Source organism: Bos grunniens, chromosome 4, assembly GCF_055505025.1.
Source record: "Bos grunniens cultivar Pamir isolate PY7600 chromosome 4, Bosgru_T2T1.0, whole genome shotgun sequence".
Classification (NCBI taxonomy): Eukaryota; Metazoa; Chordata; class Mammalia; order Artiodactyla; family Bovidae; genus Bos; species Bos grunniens.
The window spans coordinates 33,963,078-33,980,460 of NC_141168.1; the positions used below are offsets into that span (position 1 = coordinate 33,963,078).

At 40.0% G+C, this 17,383-nt stretch overlaps 1 pseudogene; it reads left to right on the forward strand.

The window, feature by feature from the left end:
- LOC147373918 (small ribosomal subunit protein uS2 pseudogene) lies at positions 1-17,167 on the forward strand (annotated as a pseudogene).
- Positions 17,168-17,383: the final 216 nt, after the last annotated feature.

The window sequence follows — 17,383 nt, forward strand, 5'->3', positions numbered from 1 at the left end:
ATGCATTTTGACAATTTCACGGTAAGAAAGTATTGGTGGGTGTTTCATGTCAGCTGAGATATTTCCACACAGCTATGACATCTATCACCTCCCTTCCAGCCCATTAGTTTTCCAAAGTGCCTAGAAGGAAAGGAGAAATTAATATAGGTAAATAATAGATATGTCTTCTACGCAGAGTGAAAACAAGAGAGAGAGAAACAGAGGGAGGAAAGTACAAAATAAAAGGATATATAGAAACTCAGAATCACTGTTTCATGACTGCATAATAGTCTGATAATGGTTTTGCTATTTTTTCTTTGATTCTGAATATTAAAAAATTATCTTAAAGACTTTCAGAGAAAAAGGTCTATGGAAATCTCATTGTCAGAGTTAGAACAGCTCACAGAATGTCTATCCTTTGCTGTTCAGTTGCTAAGCCATGTCTACTTCTTTTAAACCCCATAGATTTGCAGCACACCAGGTTCCTCTGTCCTCCACTATCTCTGGAGTTTGTTCAGATTCATGTCTGTTGAGTCAGTGATGCTATCTAACCATCTCATCCTCTGCTATCCCCTTCTCCTTTTGCCTTCAATCTTCCCTAGCATTAGGATCTTTTCCAATGAGTCGGCTCTTTGCATCAGGTGGCCAAAATATTGAAGCTTCAGAAACAGTTAACCCATACCCTCCATCAATCTTTGGCATGTTGCTTCATCCTATGAAGGCTTCTGTAGGAGGCTGAAGAGGATGGATGGTTAGGAATGAAGGGGCTGACTATGACAGCAAGACAAATAGCTTTGTATTACAAAAGCAAATCACTTCTCTGAATCTTTCCTACTTATTTCACTTTGAAAATAAAAATGTTGATTACATTTATAAACTTTAAGATAAAGAAAGCATGAATTCATTTATAATAACACTAGTCATTCTATCACTGCTTAGAAAATGAAAAATGATTTTACCACTTTTACTTGAGCTGTATTTCCTTCAGTTTACAGTAAGAAAATGGTTTGGAAAAAAAAAAAAAAAAACTACTGCTGGAAATAAGTAAAGAGCCTGAGGAAAGAACATGGTCCTTCAGCTCAAATGATGGACATCGTGCCTCTCTCTGTCATCTCTTCAGAGCTCGTGTAATTAGTTCAGTTCAGTTCAGTCATTCAGTCATGTCCAGCTCCTTGCAACCCCATGAACCACAGCATGCGAGACCTCCCTGTCCATCACCAACTCCCAGAGTTTACCCAAACTCATGTCCATTGAATCGATGATGCCATCCAACCATCTCATCCTCTGTCATCCCTTTCTCCTCCTGCCCTCAATCTTTCCCAGCATCAGGGACTTTTCAAATGAGTCAGCTCTTCACATCAGGTGGCCAAGGTACTGGAGTTTCAGCTTTAGCATCATTCCTTCCAAAGAACACCCAGGACTGATCTCATTTTGAATGGACTGGTTGGATCTCCTTGAAGTCCAAGGGACTCTCAAGAGTCTTCTCCAACACCACAGTTCAAAAGCATCAATTCTTTGGTGCTTAGCTTTCTCTATAGTCCAGCTCTCACATCCATACAAGACTACTGGAAAAACCATAGCCTTGACTAGACAGACCTTTGTTGAAAAAGTCATGTTGAAAAAAAAAAAAGTCATGTTGAAAAAAAAAAAAAGTCATGTTGAAAAAAAAAAAGTCATGTTAAAAAAAAAAAAGTCATGTTGAAAAAAAAAAAAGTCATGTTGAAAAATAAAAAAGTCATGTTGAAAAATAAAAAAGTCATGTTGAAAAAAAAATACGCTGTCTACGTTGGTCATAACTTCCTTCCAAGGAGTAAGCGTCTTTTAATTTTATGGCTGCAGTCACCATCTACAGTGATTTTGTAGCCCAACAAAATAAAGTCAGCCACTGTTTCCACTGTTTCCCCATCTATTTGCCATGAAGTGATGAGACCAGATGCCATGATCTTAGTTTTCTGAATGTTGGGCTTTAAGCCAACTTTTTCACTCTCCTCTTTCACTTTTGTCAAGAGGCTCTTCTGTTTTTCTTCACTTTCTGCCATAAGGGTGGTGTCATCTGCATATCTGAGGTTATTTGATGTAACCTGGGAGAAATTTGATATTTCTCCCAGCAATATGATTCCAGCTTGTGCTTCTTCCAGCCCAGTATTTCTCATGATGTACTCTGCATATAAGTTAAACAAGCAGGGTGACAATATACAACCTTGACATACTCCTTTTCCTATTTGGAACCAGTCTGCTCTTCCATGTCCAGTTATAACTGTTGTTTCATGACCTGCATGCAGGTTTCTCAAGAGACAGGTCAGGTGGTCTGGTAGTCCATCTCTTTCAGAATTTTCCACAGTTTATTGTGATCCACACAGTCAATGGCTTTGGCATAGTCAATAAAGCAGAAATATAAGTTTTTTTGGAACTCTTTTGCTTTTTTGATGATCCAGGGGATGTTGGCAATTTGGTCTCTAGTGCCTCTGCCTTTTCTAAAACCAACTTGAACATCTAGAAGTTCACTGTTCACATATTGTTGAAGCCTGGCTTGGAGAATTTTGAGCATTACTTTACTAATGTGTGAGATGAGTCCAATTGTGCAGTAGTTTGAGCATTCTTTGGCATTGCCTTTCTTTGGGATTGGAATGAAAACTGACCTTTTTCTAGTCCTGTGGCCACTGCTGAGTTTTCCAAATTTGCTGACATATTGACTCTAGCACTTTCACAGCATCATCTTTCAGGATTTGAAATAGCTCAACTGGAATTCCATCACCTCCACTAGCTTTGTTTGTAGTGATGCTTTCTAAGGCCCACTTGACTTCACATTCCAGGATGTCTGGCTCTAGGTCAGTGATCACCCCATCGTGATTATCTGGGTCGTGAAGATCTTTTTTGTACAGTTCTTCTGTGTGTTCTTGCCACCTCTTCTTAGTATCTTCTGCTTCTGTTAGGTCCATACCATTTCTGTCCTTTATTGAGCCCATCTTTGCATGAAATATTCCCTTGGTATCTCTTATTTTCTTGAAGAGATCTCTAGTCTTTCCCATTCTCTTGTTTTCCTCTATTTCTTTGCATTGATCGCTGAGAAAGGCTTTCTTATCTCTCCTTGTTATTCTTTGGAACTCTGCATTCAAATGGGTATATCTTTCGTTTCCTCCTTTGCTTTTTGTTTCTCTTCTTTTCACAGCTATTTTTAAGGCCTCCTCAGACAGCCATTTTGCCTTTTTGCATTTCTTTTTCTTGGGGATGGTCTTGATCCCTGTTTCCTGTCCAATGTAACGAACCTCTGTCCATAGTTCATCAGGCACTCTATCAGATCTAGTCCCTTAAATCTATTTCTCACTTCCACTGTATAATCATCAGTTCAGTTCAGTTCAGTTCAGTCGCTCAGTCATGTCCAACTCTTTGCAACCCCATGAACTGCCGCATGCCAGGCCTCCTTGTCTATCACCAACTCCCAGAGTTTACCCAAACTCATGTCCATCGAGTCGGTGATGCCATCCAGCCATTTCATCCTCTGTCATCCCCTTCTCCTCCTGCTCCCAATCCCTCCCAGCATCAGAGTCTTTTCCAGTGAGTCAACTCTTCGCATGAGGCAGCCAAAGTACTGGAGTTTCAGCTTTAGCATCATTCCTTCCAAAGAACACCCAGGACTGATCTCATTTCGAATGGACTGGTTGGATCTCCTTGCAGTCCAAGGGACTCTCAAGAGTCTTCTCCAACACCACAGTTCAAAAGCATCAATTCTTTGGTGCTCAGGTTTCTTCACAGTCCAACTCTCACATCCATACATGACTATTGGAAAAACCATAGCCTTGACTAAATGGACCTTTGTTGGTAATGTGTCTACTTTTGAATATGCTATCTAGGTTGATCATAACTTTCCTTCCAAGGAGTATTTAATTTCATGGCTGCAATCACCATCCGCAGTGATCTTGGAGCCCTAAAAATAAAGTCTGACACTGTTTCTACTGTTTCCCCATCTATTTCCCATAAAGTGGTGGGACCAGATGCCATGATCTTAGTTTTCTGAATGCTGAGCTTTAAGCCAGGGATTTAATTTAGGTCATACCTGAATGGTCTAGTGGTTTTCCCCACTTTCTTCAATTTAAGTCTGAATTTCGCAATAAGGAGTTCATGATCTGAGCCCTCAGCTCTCGGTCTTGTTTTTGCTGACTATATAGAGCTTCTCCATCTTTGGCTCATGTAATCTGTTACATACAAATTGAATGGACTTTCCAGATTTTCACTTACTTGCAACAGGTGATTGAAGAATATAGACTCGTAGAGGTAAAAATATGAGTTTACATATTTTTCATTAACTGTCCTTATGAGTTAGTATGCTATAAACTGCTTTTCCTATCCCTTATTGCATCTTGGTTAGAGTCTATTCATTTTTCAGGCACTTTTGTTTATTAAAACTACACTCAAGTCTACACCATGAATACTGTATGGATTCAAATGATCTTCCTTGTCTTCAGGGGTAGACAGATTTAAGCAATTTGATGATGGTGCATTCTTCTTAAAGGATTTTTACCCCCACATTTCTAAGGGTTCTGACTCCTCAAGGGTTTGGGATAGAGATATCAGAGAAAAGTGAAAGTATCTCCTCACTTACCAGTATAAAGACACAATCCTCCTCTTATTTGTCTTGCCACTTCTCTGACTGTCATTGATTGACTGTCAATGCTCTTGAGAGAGGATTCAAAGTGGAACTCTTGATTGTTGGGCAAATGTATGGATGTCTTGGAGCTTCTCCACTACAAATTTTTCTGATGTGCATGATTTAGTCCTGGAATATACCATGTTACATGGCAAAGGGGAATTAAGGTTACAGATAAAATTAAGTTTGCTAATCAGCCTCTAGGTTTCCCAGGTCAGGTTGGGCTCCGTCTGTCAATGCAGGAGACAGAAGAGATTCAGGTTTGATCCCTGGTTGGGAAAGATTCCCTGGAGTAGGAAATGGCAACCCACTCCAGTATTATTGCCTGTGAAATCCCATGGACAAAGGAGACTGATGGGCTACAGTCCATGGGGTTCCAAAGAGTTGGACATGACTGAGTGCACACACACACACACACAGTCAGCTTGCAGAATTGAGGGAGATAAATTTGTTGGTCATAAGCCACCTAGTCTATGTATTTCTGTTATAGCCATTTGAACAGACTAAACACTTTCTAATTTTTATTTTCTCTCCTACCTTTCTGTTTTTTTTTTTCCTTGCCAGAAGATTTTTCTGAAGTGTTTTCCAACACATCTGTCAAGTTTATTGCTTCTCTCTTATCACAGTTTTAATTTTTAAAAGCTCTTTTGGTCTCTAAATGTACTTTAAGAGTAGTATATTGTTTTTGTTCCATGAATGCTGCATTTTACCATCTATTTTACTCTCTTCAGAGACTAAAACCCCCAGTCTCCACCAGGAGGGGAAGGTATCTGAGTGTGTGAAGTAAGTGAGAAGATCTAGGACTCTAGCTTCTGCAAATTCAAATATGAGTTTGTTTCTCTATATGACAAAAAATAGAATTATTGCTCTATAAATATTTACACATCAAGCTCTCCTAATTTTTTTCGGTCTTCTCACTTCTTCTTCTGGCAGTATGACACTGATAGATTTTCCTCAACAGTTAGCTTATCCACAAGACGACTCCATAGGTTCCACGCCTAGTGTCTAGAGTTCATTTTCATGATCATGTTTGATCTAATGAACTTACTATAGGTATGATGTTGAGAGAAGAGTTTCCCTCATCCTATATATCCTGCATATACTCATTTTATGATACCACTTTGATATAATATGATATTTTATGATATCACTTTCTACAAAAACTTCAATAAGTTAGAGCTGTAATTTCTGGTAGCTGATTCAACCACAGTGGAAAAAAAACAGGAAAATTGTGCTGTCATGAATCGATCATTCATATTAAGGTGCTTACTTCGCAAAGTGAAGCTTCACTCTTTGCAGTGATGAGGACTACATTTTGTAGGCAGCCAAGCAGAAAAGTAATAAAACAGGAGCAAGTGCTGGCTTTGTCTAGAATTGAACCAGTCTGCCTAGAGCAAAAGGGGAGAATCTAGCAGAGGGGTGTCAATTCATGAAGGGTTGGTTTTTTTCACATGCAGTAGCTGAGACATCACAGTTAAAGCTCAATGTGAGTTTTGAAGCACAGGGAACATGCCTTGTCTCTGGTCTGTCATTACTTGCTATGTGAGCTTCAGGCAGATTACTTATCTAAACATCAGTTGTCTCCTTGGTAAAGCAAGGACAGGATTCTTCTGAAGAGTAAATGAGATAAACTTTGTGAGTGCCCTTTGTAAAATTTAAAATGCCATGAAGATCCAACTGGTATGATTGTTTAATGCTTTCTGTAGCTGAAGGAGGAATGCATTGCAGGGCACGGCCTGATGTAGCAGATGCTCCATAAAGAGCATCTTCCTTAATCCAAGGAAGGAAAATAAATGTCCTCTCGGTAATAAACAGTTATAAGACACCCTAGAGATTTGAGTGCTACATTAACATTTTTGGGGGAAAGGATAATAACATGGACTGTTCTAAAATCCATATAATCTAATTTTTTGAAGATTATCAGTGTTGTAGAAAGAGCAGCAACTATACAGGGGAGATATATATATATATATATATATATATATATATAGCTAGCACAAGTGGTTTCTCCTTTTCTCAAAAGTGAGACTAAATAAGTTAAAATTTACATGAACAATCAACAGCTTAGGTGATCATGATAATAATAATGGTGAAGTTTTTTAGGACTTTTTTAGGACTAGAAAAGAAATTTAGAAATCCTCTCTTTTACATTTCAATGAAATAAGATTACTCAGAGATCTAGTTGAAGTACAGTAGTTATTTACTTAAATGACTAAGTTACTAAATAATCTAATTAGTAAGAAAACCAGAACTAAAATACAAATATATTGAGCCTTCATGCCGTCCTCTTTCTACAACACCAGGCTGCCAGTCCAATATCATTTACACTTTTGTTTCTTTGATAGGATTTTAGAATATAGTGGTCGTTGGTAAACATTTGGTTATAAAACATTCTCTTATTAAAAAACAATAAATGTTTTCTCCTGAACAGGCCTATTTCTAGAAATTATGCTTCCTAAAAATATTCACTGATTGTATACCGTGTCTCCTTGGCTTCTCCCCACCTATTCAATTGTTAAAATTATGTAGATAAAATAAACTATTAATTTCCTAAAAGTAGTAATAGATCCTATGGATTATCTCCCTCAACGTGTATTCCAATCTGCTTTTGTGATACAGAGGCTGGAAAACTAAAAACACTATGTTTCTCAGATGCAGTCAAAGCAAGAATTTCACCCATCAGATGACATAGGGGAGACCTACTTGGAAGTAAGTGTGGTCAGACATAAGGGCCCCTTTTCCCACTGGTTCAAATAGTGGTGGAGGAGGCCTAATTCTGGGACTGTCAGAATTTTGGAAATTCTTCAATCTACAGATTTTGTATTGAATTAGAGGTAGCCGCTTTCTGTACTTCACAATCTAGTTGCCATAATTATCATATAGTGTTTGCATGCTATCCACTTAATGACCAAATCATACTTTTATTGAATGTTTTTCTATTATGGACTTTTTTTTAATTGATGGCTTTCAATTTGTACTATTATAAATAATATTGTAGTCTGAATGCATAAGTTATATCCTTCAATTTTTTTTTCTCCTGAGGATAAACAGAATTGAGGTTGTGAGCTGAAAGGCATACTCACTTTTATAGGATATTATTATGAAGATATGCCTGAAAATGGAGAAGGCAATGGCACCCCACTCCAGCACTCTTGCCTGGAAAATCCCATGGACGGAGGAGCTTGGTGGGCTGCCAGTCCATGGGGTCTCTAAGAGTTGGACACTACTGAGGGACTTCACTTTCACTTTTCACTTTCACGCACTGGAGAGGAAATGGCAACCCACTCCAGTATTCTTGCCTGGAGATCCCAGGGACGGGGGAGCCTGGTGGGCTACCGTCTACGGGGTTGCACAGAGTCGGACATGGCTGAAGCGACTTAGCAGCAGTAGCAGCATGCTTGAAAAGGGGCCTTTTCTGGACAGAGGGAAGAGAAATGGATCTATGCACAAATTGCAAAATTCCAAGGTATTTGAGACTAGTCTCAATCACTGAGACTAGAGAGTGATTGTTTTGTCTTGACTTCCTCTGCAGACCACAGCTAAGAAGATTCCTCTTGATGGAATGATGCCAATCAAAGAAGGTGCAGAAAGGATGGTGGAAGTTTGGGGAACCCACTCTTTGGATGGAGTAAAAGTGAAAAATAGAGCTTCAGTCTGGCTTCTACTCAACCCCCAGGAAGCAAGCTAGAATCTACAAAAATGTTTACCGGATAACCTTTATAAAATTAGACATAGTTTAGATCAGATCAGATCAGATCACTCAGTCGTGTCTGACTCTTTGTGACCCCATGAATCTCAGCACGCCAGGCCTCCCTGTCCATCACCAACTCCCGGAGTTCACTCAGACTCACGTCCATCGAGTCAGTGATGCCATCCAGCCATCTCATCCTCTGTCGTCCCCTTCTCCTCCTGCCCTCAATCCCTCCCAGCATCAGAGTCTTTTCCAATGAGTCAGCTCTTCGCATGAGGGGGCCAAAGTATTGGAGTTTCAGCTTTAGCATCATTCCTTCCAAAGAAATCCCAGGGCTGATCTCCTTCACAATGGACTGGTTGGATCTCCTTGCAGTCCAAGGGACTCTCAAGAGTCTTCTCCAACACCACAGTTCAAAAGCATCAATTCTTCGTCGCTCAGCCTTCTTCACAGCCCAACTCTCACATCCATAGATGACCACAGGAAAAACCATAGCCTTGACTAGACGAACCTTAGTTGGCAAAGTAATGTCTCTGCTTTTGAATATGCTATCTAGGTTGGTCATAACTTTCCTTCCAAGGAGTAAGCATCTTTTAATTTCATGGCTGCAGTCACCATCTGCAGTGATTTTGGAGCCCCCCAAAATAAAGTCTGACACTGTTTCCACTGTTTCCCCATCTATTCCCCATGAAGTGACGGAACCGGATGCCATGATCTTAGTTTTCTGAATGTTGAGCTTTAAGCCAACTTTTTCACTCTCCACTTTCACTTTCATCAAGAGGCTTTTTAGTTCCTCTTCATTTCTGCCATAAGGGTGGTGTCATCTGCATATCTGAGGTTATTGATATTTCTCCCAGCAGTCTTGATTCCAGCTTGTGTTTCTTCCAGTCCAGCGTTTCTCATGATGTACTCTGCATATAAGTTAAATAAACAGGGTGACAATATACAGCCTTGACGTACTCCTTTTCCTATTTGGAACCAGTCTGCTCTTCCATGTCCAGTTCTAACTGTTGTTTCCTGACCTGCATACAAATTTCTCAAGAGGCAGATCAGGTGGTCTGGTATTCCCATCTCTTTCAGAATTTTCCACAGTTTATTGTGATCCACACAGTCAAAGGCTTTGGCATAGTCAAGAAAGCAGAAATAGATGTTTTTCTGGAACTCTCTTGCTTTTTCCATGATCCAGCAGATGTTGGCAATTTGATCTCTGGTTCCTCTGCCTTTTCTAAAACCAGCTTGAACATCAGGAAGTTCACGGTTCACATAGTTACTTTCCAACTATTTACAGACAACACAATCGTTATAGAGCTTTAGAGAATTAGAAACTTTCTCTTGTTTTAAATTGTTATTTGCTTGGTAATTTTCAGTGAAATAATTAAAATGAATAAGGATGTGTTTATGATCGGGAGCACCAAGATAGGAAGGAAGCAAGGGACTATTATTCTTTGGAATCCCACTGGAGTAGCACTATTTATTGTGGGCTGCTCTGTGAGGCGAGCTGGCTGGTCCCTTCTCATGCCTGAGCCTGGGTTCTAGCACCTCAGTCAAAATGTGCCTGGAGATGGAAAGTGCTCTTATACAAATAGCCAAAGACTACAACGGTATCTAAGTGGTATATTTGATAGGACCAAAATCAGCTAGCAATATTTTCTTTCTTTGTTCACACTAGTGTTCTTAACAGTTATTTTATGTCTGACTTCATTTTGTTCTTGGCAGAACAAAATTGTCTACAATAATATTTAGCACATAAATAAATGCAATCATAATGTATATCTCTAACCCAGTTAACACATAAGAAGGCCTAGCAAATCAATGAGTAAAAACCTACCAGACTGAGAAAGAAAATTATTCCATTGTCAACTCTATTAAAATATTTATTTACCACCTGCTTTGGAGAAATATCAATAACCTCAGATATGCAGATGACACCACCCTTATGGCAGAAATGAAGAGGAACTAAAAAGCCTCTTGACGAAAGTGAAAGTGGAGAGTGGAAAAGTTGGCTTAAAGCTCAACGTTCAGAAAACTAAGATCATGGCATCCAGTCCCATCACTTCATGGCAAATAGATGGGGAAACAGTGGAAACAGTGTCAGACTTTATTTTTGGGGGCTCCAAAATCACTGCAGATAGTGATTGCAGCCATGAAATTAAAAGATGCTTACTCCTTGGAAGGAAAGTTATGACCAACCTAGATAGCATATTCAAAAGCAAAGACATTACTTTGCCAACAAAGGTCCATCTAGTTGAAGCTATGGTTTTTCCAGTAGTCATATATGGATATGAGAGTTGGACTGTGAAGAAAGCTGAGCGCTGAAGAATTGATGCTTTTGAACTGTGGTGTTGGAGAAGACTCTTGAAAGTCCCCTGGACTGCAAGGAGATCCAACCAGTCCATTGTGAAGGAGATCAGCCCTGGGATTTCTTTGGAAGGACTGATGCTAAAGCTGAAACTCCAATACTTTGGCCACCTCATGCGGAGAGTTGACTCACTGGAAAAGACTCTGATGCTGGGAGGGATTGGGGGCAGGAGGAGAAGGGGACGACAGAGGATGAGATGGCTGGATGGCATCACCGACTCGATGGACATGAGTTTGGGTGAACTCTGGGAGTTGGTGATGGACAGGGAGGCCTGGCGTGCTGTAATTCATGGGGTCGCGAAGAGTTGGACACGACTGAGCGACTGAACTGAAATGAACTGAACTTGGACATTGTACTAGATGCCATGGGGATGGGGATAGTAGGAAGGTACCAAGAAGCATGAGAAATATCTTTTCCTGTCCTTGAGGAACTATTAGGGTTAATTTAATGAAAACTGATTGATCCTAGATAGCTCGACAGTTGGACATTAGGTGAGGTGAGACATATACATGCATACATATGTTACATTTCGTTCTTTGTAAATATAGTATAAAAATGAAGTCTTCAGTACAAACATGCACACATATAAGCAATGAGTCTCCTCTTAGGCTACAATTCTTATAATGCTCGTGTTTAATGTATCTTTATAAGTGATTGTTGGATATACCCAAGAATGTACTCTAATTTTATCATGAAAATGGATTTTTTGATTAAGAACTATAGACCCTCTACTTTCCTGTCTGATGTGTTGATTTCTCAAGCTGGCATTCAGGACAGGTGAGTTGCAAAATACAATGAAGCAATTCATTGTGGGTGAACAATAACAAACTTAAATGGGTTGAAATGATTTTAGGGCAAATTTCACAAAGCTAATTGCACTTCAAAGCAATCTCTCTTTTGAGTCAAATCTAACCAAAGAATTGAACGTCATCCAGTTATTATATAAAACAAGTGTAAACTAGATCACAGTATAGTACTCTAACATAGGGCAATACTACATAAAATAAGTAAGCACATCTTTTGGATAAATTAGACTATGTAATATAAAATATATGTAAGTTAAACTATGTTATATAAAGCATAAGTGATTATATTTATCATGTCTTTCATAAATGTGGACTTCCCTGGTAGCTCAGACAGTAAAGTGTCTGCCTACAATGTGGGAGACCCAGGTTCAATCCCTGGGTCAGGAAGATTTCCTGGAGAAGGAAATGGCAACCCACTCCAGTACTCTTGACTTGAAAGTCCCATGGACGGAGGTGCCTGGTAGGCTACAGTCCATGGGGTCGCAAAGTGTTGGACATGACTATGCAACTTCACTTTCTTTCTTTTTTCATAAATATGAGAAATTGGGCAAAATATATAATAATCTTGCAGTATTCATTTAATCTCATATGTGAAAATAAGTCCATGTTTTAAAAATATATTATCCTAAAGCAAGATATAAAATGTTATGCACTTTATGCATAATGATGATCATTATGTAGAGGAAATTGACATTCCTTAAAATTTGGCTGTTATATATATATCAAATAATTTTTACAGATAAGGCAAGAAACCTCATATGCTAAGATTATATTTTTTATAAAATAACTTACTTTGTTTAACAAAATTTATATGGGAAACTATCAATTAACTGTGTTGATTTGCTATTTATTAGAATTGTCTAAAATATCTTCTGAAAATAGGCCCATCTGGTAAATAACATTCAGTATTCCTTTTAATTCATTGAACTGCTTTTTTTCTGACAAATATAAAGAGCTTTTAAACTATCCTTATATAATAGTTTTACCACGTAATGAATCATTTTTTAAGCAATGAGATGAATTAAAAACAATAGTTGACTTGAACAGAAATTGCATTGCATCCAAAATTAATTATCCCTAAAGTAAAGTTTCCAATTTATTGCTGTATTTTTATTATTGAGATTTTAATTATTCAGAATGAAATGAACAAAACTAAGTGTTAGTGGAATTATCCTGAGCTGAAACTGCATTTTGTGGCTTGTATCAATTATGATTTATTATACTGGCTTGTTTTCACTTTTGAGAAAAACTGAAGAACATGCCAAATATGGCAATAAATCAGTGTGGATTGGCCAATCGTTGCAATTTCAAAAGTCTTTATACTTTTTGTATCAGCCTACACAATATCTCTGGAGAAGGCAATGGCACCCCACTCCAGTACTCCTGCCTGGAAAATCCCATGGATGGAGGAGCCTGGTAGGCTGCAGTTCATGGGGTTGCTGAGGGTCAGACACGACTGAGCAACTTCACTTTCACTTTTCACTTTCATGCATTGGAGAAGGAAATGGCAACCCACTCCAGTGTTCTTGCCTGGAGAATCCCAGGGACAGCAGAGCTTGGTGGGCTGCCGTCTCTGGGGTCACACAGAGTCAGACACGACTGAAGTGACTTAGCAGCAGCAGCACACAATACTCATGAAATGAGAAAATAAGTTACTATGCCATAATCTAGTGGTATTTTATGCCTTTAAACACTAAAGTTTTATGTATTTTTATTACTAATGTAGAAATACAAGACTCTTAAAATTACTATAATGTAAAGAGTAGAGACATTGTTAATGATTTTATGAACAGATCAAAGGAAATATAAATTATCTTCTGAGACCAGGAAGCAATTGTTTTGTCCTGGTTTCTTCATAGACCTACAGGCTGAAAATTCCTCTTCATGAAATGATAATAATTGAAATTAGGGGCAGGAAGAATGGTGGAAGTTTAGGGAACCCTCCTTCTGAATGGAGTCAAAGTAGAGAAAAATTTCTGAAATTATTTGTAAAAAAAAAGATAAGTTTTGAAATGTACTTTAAAAATGGCTTACCATCTATATTAGTTATCTATTGCTGCATAACAAATCACCCCAAAGCTTAACAGCTTAAGGCAAATAACATTCTCTCACGTTATTTTTAAGGATTAACAATCCAGGCTCGGGACTTTCCTGGTGGTCTAGTGGTCAAGAATCCACCTGCCAATGCAGGGGACATGAGTTCAATCCCCGCTCCGGGAAGATTCCACATACCTCAGGACAACTAGACCCATGTGCTGCAATTACTGAACCCACACTCTCGAGCCTACTGAAGCTTGCACACCACAGTTTGCCCCACTCATGCAACTGGAGAAAGTCCACTTGCAGCAGTGAAGACCCAGGCAGTCAAAAATAAATAAATATATAATTTAAAAAAAAAGAAGAAGAATCCAGGTACAGCTTTACTGGCTGGTTCTGGCTCAGGGTCTCTCAAGAGACTGCAGTTGAGCTGTTGGCTGGCATTTCAGTCTTTGATGCCTTGGATGGGGCCTGAGGGTCTGTTTCCCAAATCATTCACACATGTACTCCTTCAGTTTTTCACCATGTGCTGCTCATGGCATGACTTCCTCCAGTGCAAGTGATCCAGGATGGAGGCTGCAGGCTTTTATAAACTACCTTCAGAGCAGCACACCTTGACCTCCACTGTGGTCTACTGGTCACATAGACCAACTCTGGTGTAATGTGGGACCTGACTATACACGGATGTGAGTACTAGGAGACAAAGCTCAGTGGGAGTCATGAGCTTTGGAAAGTGGTTACCACACCATCCTTCATTCAGTTGTTTATGCATTCACTCATTTGTAAACATCCATCAAGTCCCCTTTATGTGCCAGAAACTGTGTTAGATCCTAGAGATAAAATAACCAAAATAGACACAGTTTCTACTCATGGAGACAAAGTATCAGACGTTTACAGTGGTTAAAGCTATATTGGGCTTCTTGGTGGCACTAGTGATAAAGAACATGCCTGCCAGTGCAGGAGACGTAAGAGATGTGGATTTGATCCCAGGGTCAGGAAGATCTCCTGGAAGAGGGCATGGAAATCTGTTCCAGTATTCTTGCCTGGAGAATCCTCTCAGACAAAGGAGCCTGGTGGGCTACAGTCCACAGGGTTGCAAAGAGTCAAACATGACCGAAAGGACAACAGTATCAGCAGTTATATTAAAAAGTCCATAGACTGTCTCACAGGCTCCCATATATTGTGTATTTCTTTAACATATTTCTGGTGCTTGTTTGACTCCATGGGTAAAGGGAACATTCCCACACCAACAAATGATACACTTCCTCTTCTCAGATAATCTTCATTTCCATTCCACCTTACTATACACTCTATGCAGACCATGGAACTTTTCTTCATCTAAAGCCTTTCACCTCCAATAGCACTTATTTAAATAATCCAGGACTTCCCTCGTGTTATAGTGGATAAGAATCTGCCTGCCAACGCAGAGCACATGGGTTCAATCCCTGCTCCAAGAAGATCCCACATTCCACAGAGCAATTAAACCCATGTGTCATACCTATTGAGCCTGCAGGCTGCAACTGCTGAAACCTGTGTGCCTAGAGTCTGTGCTCTGCAACAAAAGAAGCCACTGCAGTGAGAAACCTGCATGCTGCAATAAAGAGTGGCCCCCGCTCATCATAATTAGAAAAGGCCCGCACAGAGCAAATGAAGACCCAGTGCAGCCAAAAAATAAATAAACACATAAATAATCTGTTAAGCACAATTGATAGTCACAACTTCCTTATAAAAAGAATTGTAGTAGGATTGTGCTTCAACACTGTTATGATTTCTAGTTCACTTATCCATACTTTATTCACATCTGTTAGCTTTCTCCTATCTCCTCTCCGCTTTCTATCCTCTTAGTCTCTACAATCCATCATTTTTAGTTTCCTGTTCCAATATTCCAATTTCACTTCCCCTTATTTTGCAAAACTTCAAACTAGGAAGAACCCAATTATCTGATTTTTTTAATGCCTTTAAGTGACAGCTAGAGCACTGCAAGAAAATTTAAAACAGGGTGAATGGGTTTCACTATAAATGTATAATTGTCAAATGCATAGGTATCCCAAGTATGCCAGAAACCTGATCTCATTTTCCAAATCAGTTTGTTTTCCACTATATACCACAGGGATTCCATTTCTTTTCCACTCCCCTTAAGTACCTGACCCATCTCCACTTTAATGCCTTCAACTCTCAACAGAAAACTTCCAAAGAGGAAATAGAAATCACCATCTGGAATTTCCCCAATCTCCCTTCACTGTATTTCCAAACATAATTTTGCATCTGTTCTGTCTTCATCTCTTTTCACTTACTGAAGGAAATGCACTGCTCTGTTCCCATCCCTTCTGTGTGCACATGGATCACACCTTCAGTCTAGCTGCTGCTGCTAAGTCACTTCAGTCGTGTCTGACTCTGTGTGACCCCAGACACGGCAGCCCACCAGGCTCCGCCGTCCCTGGGATTCTCCAGGCAAGAATACTGGAGTGGGTTGCCATTTCCTTCTCCAATGCATGAAAGTGAAAATTGAAAGTGAAGTCCCTCAGTCGTGTCCGACTCTTGCAACCCCATGGACTGCAGCCTTCCAGGCTCCTCCTTTCATGGGATTTTCCAGGCAAGAGTACTGGAGTGGGTTGCCATTGCCTTCTCCGCTTCAGGCTAGGGTCACCCACATCAAAAATTACATACATCATTTCTCTGATATCTTTTTGGTTTCTTTCACAATGTCCTGAGTCTTTGATTTCCTGCAAGGAGCAAGGTGTTCTCAAATTTCTAACAGTGGGAACCCCCTTAGGTGGCACCAATCTTGATTTCCAACTGGAACAATGGTGTACAAAAGGAAAAGTGATGGCACGTATGTCATAAATCTAAAGAGAACAGAGGAGAGTTCTGCAGCTTGTACCACCTGAGTGATGCCAGCCTCCTATCCTCCAGGAATACTAGCCAGCGAGTTGTGCTGAAGTTTGCTGCTACCACTGGGGCCACTCCTTTCGCTGGCTGCTCTACTCCTGGAACATTCAGTGACCAGATCCAGGCAGGCTTCCCAGAGCCACCGCTGCCGGAGCCTCCCGATCCCAGAACTGATCAGTAAGTAGCCTCTCACAGATGCGTCTTAATATGAACCCACCCACCATTGCTCTGTGTGACACAGACTCTCCTCTGCACCATGGGGGAATCGCCATCATCACGGGAACAACACAGGAGACCACTCCCAAGTCTGCAGTAGTGGATGCTCGCTGCAGAAGTTCTGCGCATGTGCCCCATCATCCCTAGCGCGAGATCAGCACCATCTCTACTTCCGCTGTGACCCAGAAGAGGCAGAAAAGGAAGAGCAACCATTACTGGAAAGTCCTGAGACCAGGGAGGAATTTTGGGTGAATGGAGTGCTCCAGCTCCCAAATGTACTGCTGCTCTTCCCCAAGTCACCTGAGAAGGCGCAGTTCCCTTCCGAAGACTGAGCCTCAGCCCAGCCGTCTAGGACTGGTCTGCAGTCCCCACGGTTCTGGCCGCTGAAGGGGTAGGAACAACCACAGAGTGGTCTTAAGCTGTTCTCTCACAGACTCAAACACAGAATTGAAGTAAGGTTGACAGGAGATAAACAGTTTCTTTATAACCAACCAAACAACAAATGAAAAAGACATTTAATTTTTGGTTTCTTGATGAAAGTGAAAGAAGAGAGTGAAAAAGTTGGGTTAAAGCTCAACATTCAGAAAACGAAGATCATGGCATCTAGTCCCATCACTTCATGGGAAATAGATGGGGAAACAGTGGAAACTATATCAGACTTTATTTTGGGGGGCTCCAAAATCACTGCAGATGGTGATTGCAGCCATGAAATTAAAAGATGCTTATTCCTTGGAAGGAAAGTTATGACCAACCCAGATAGC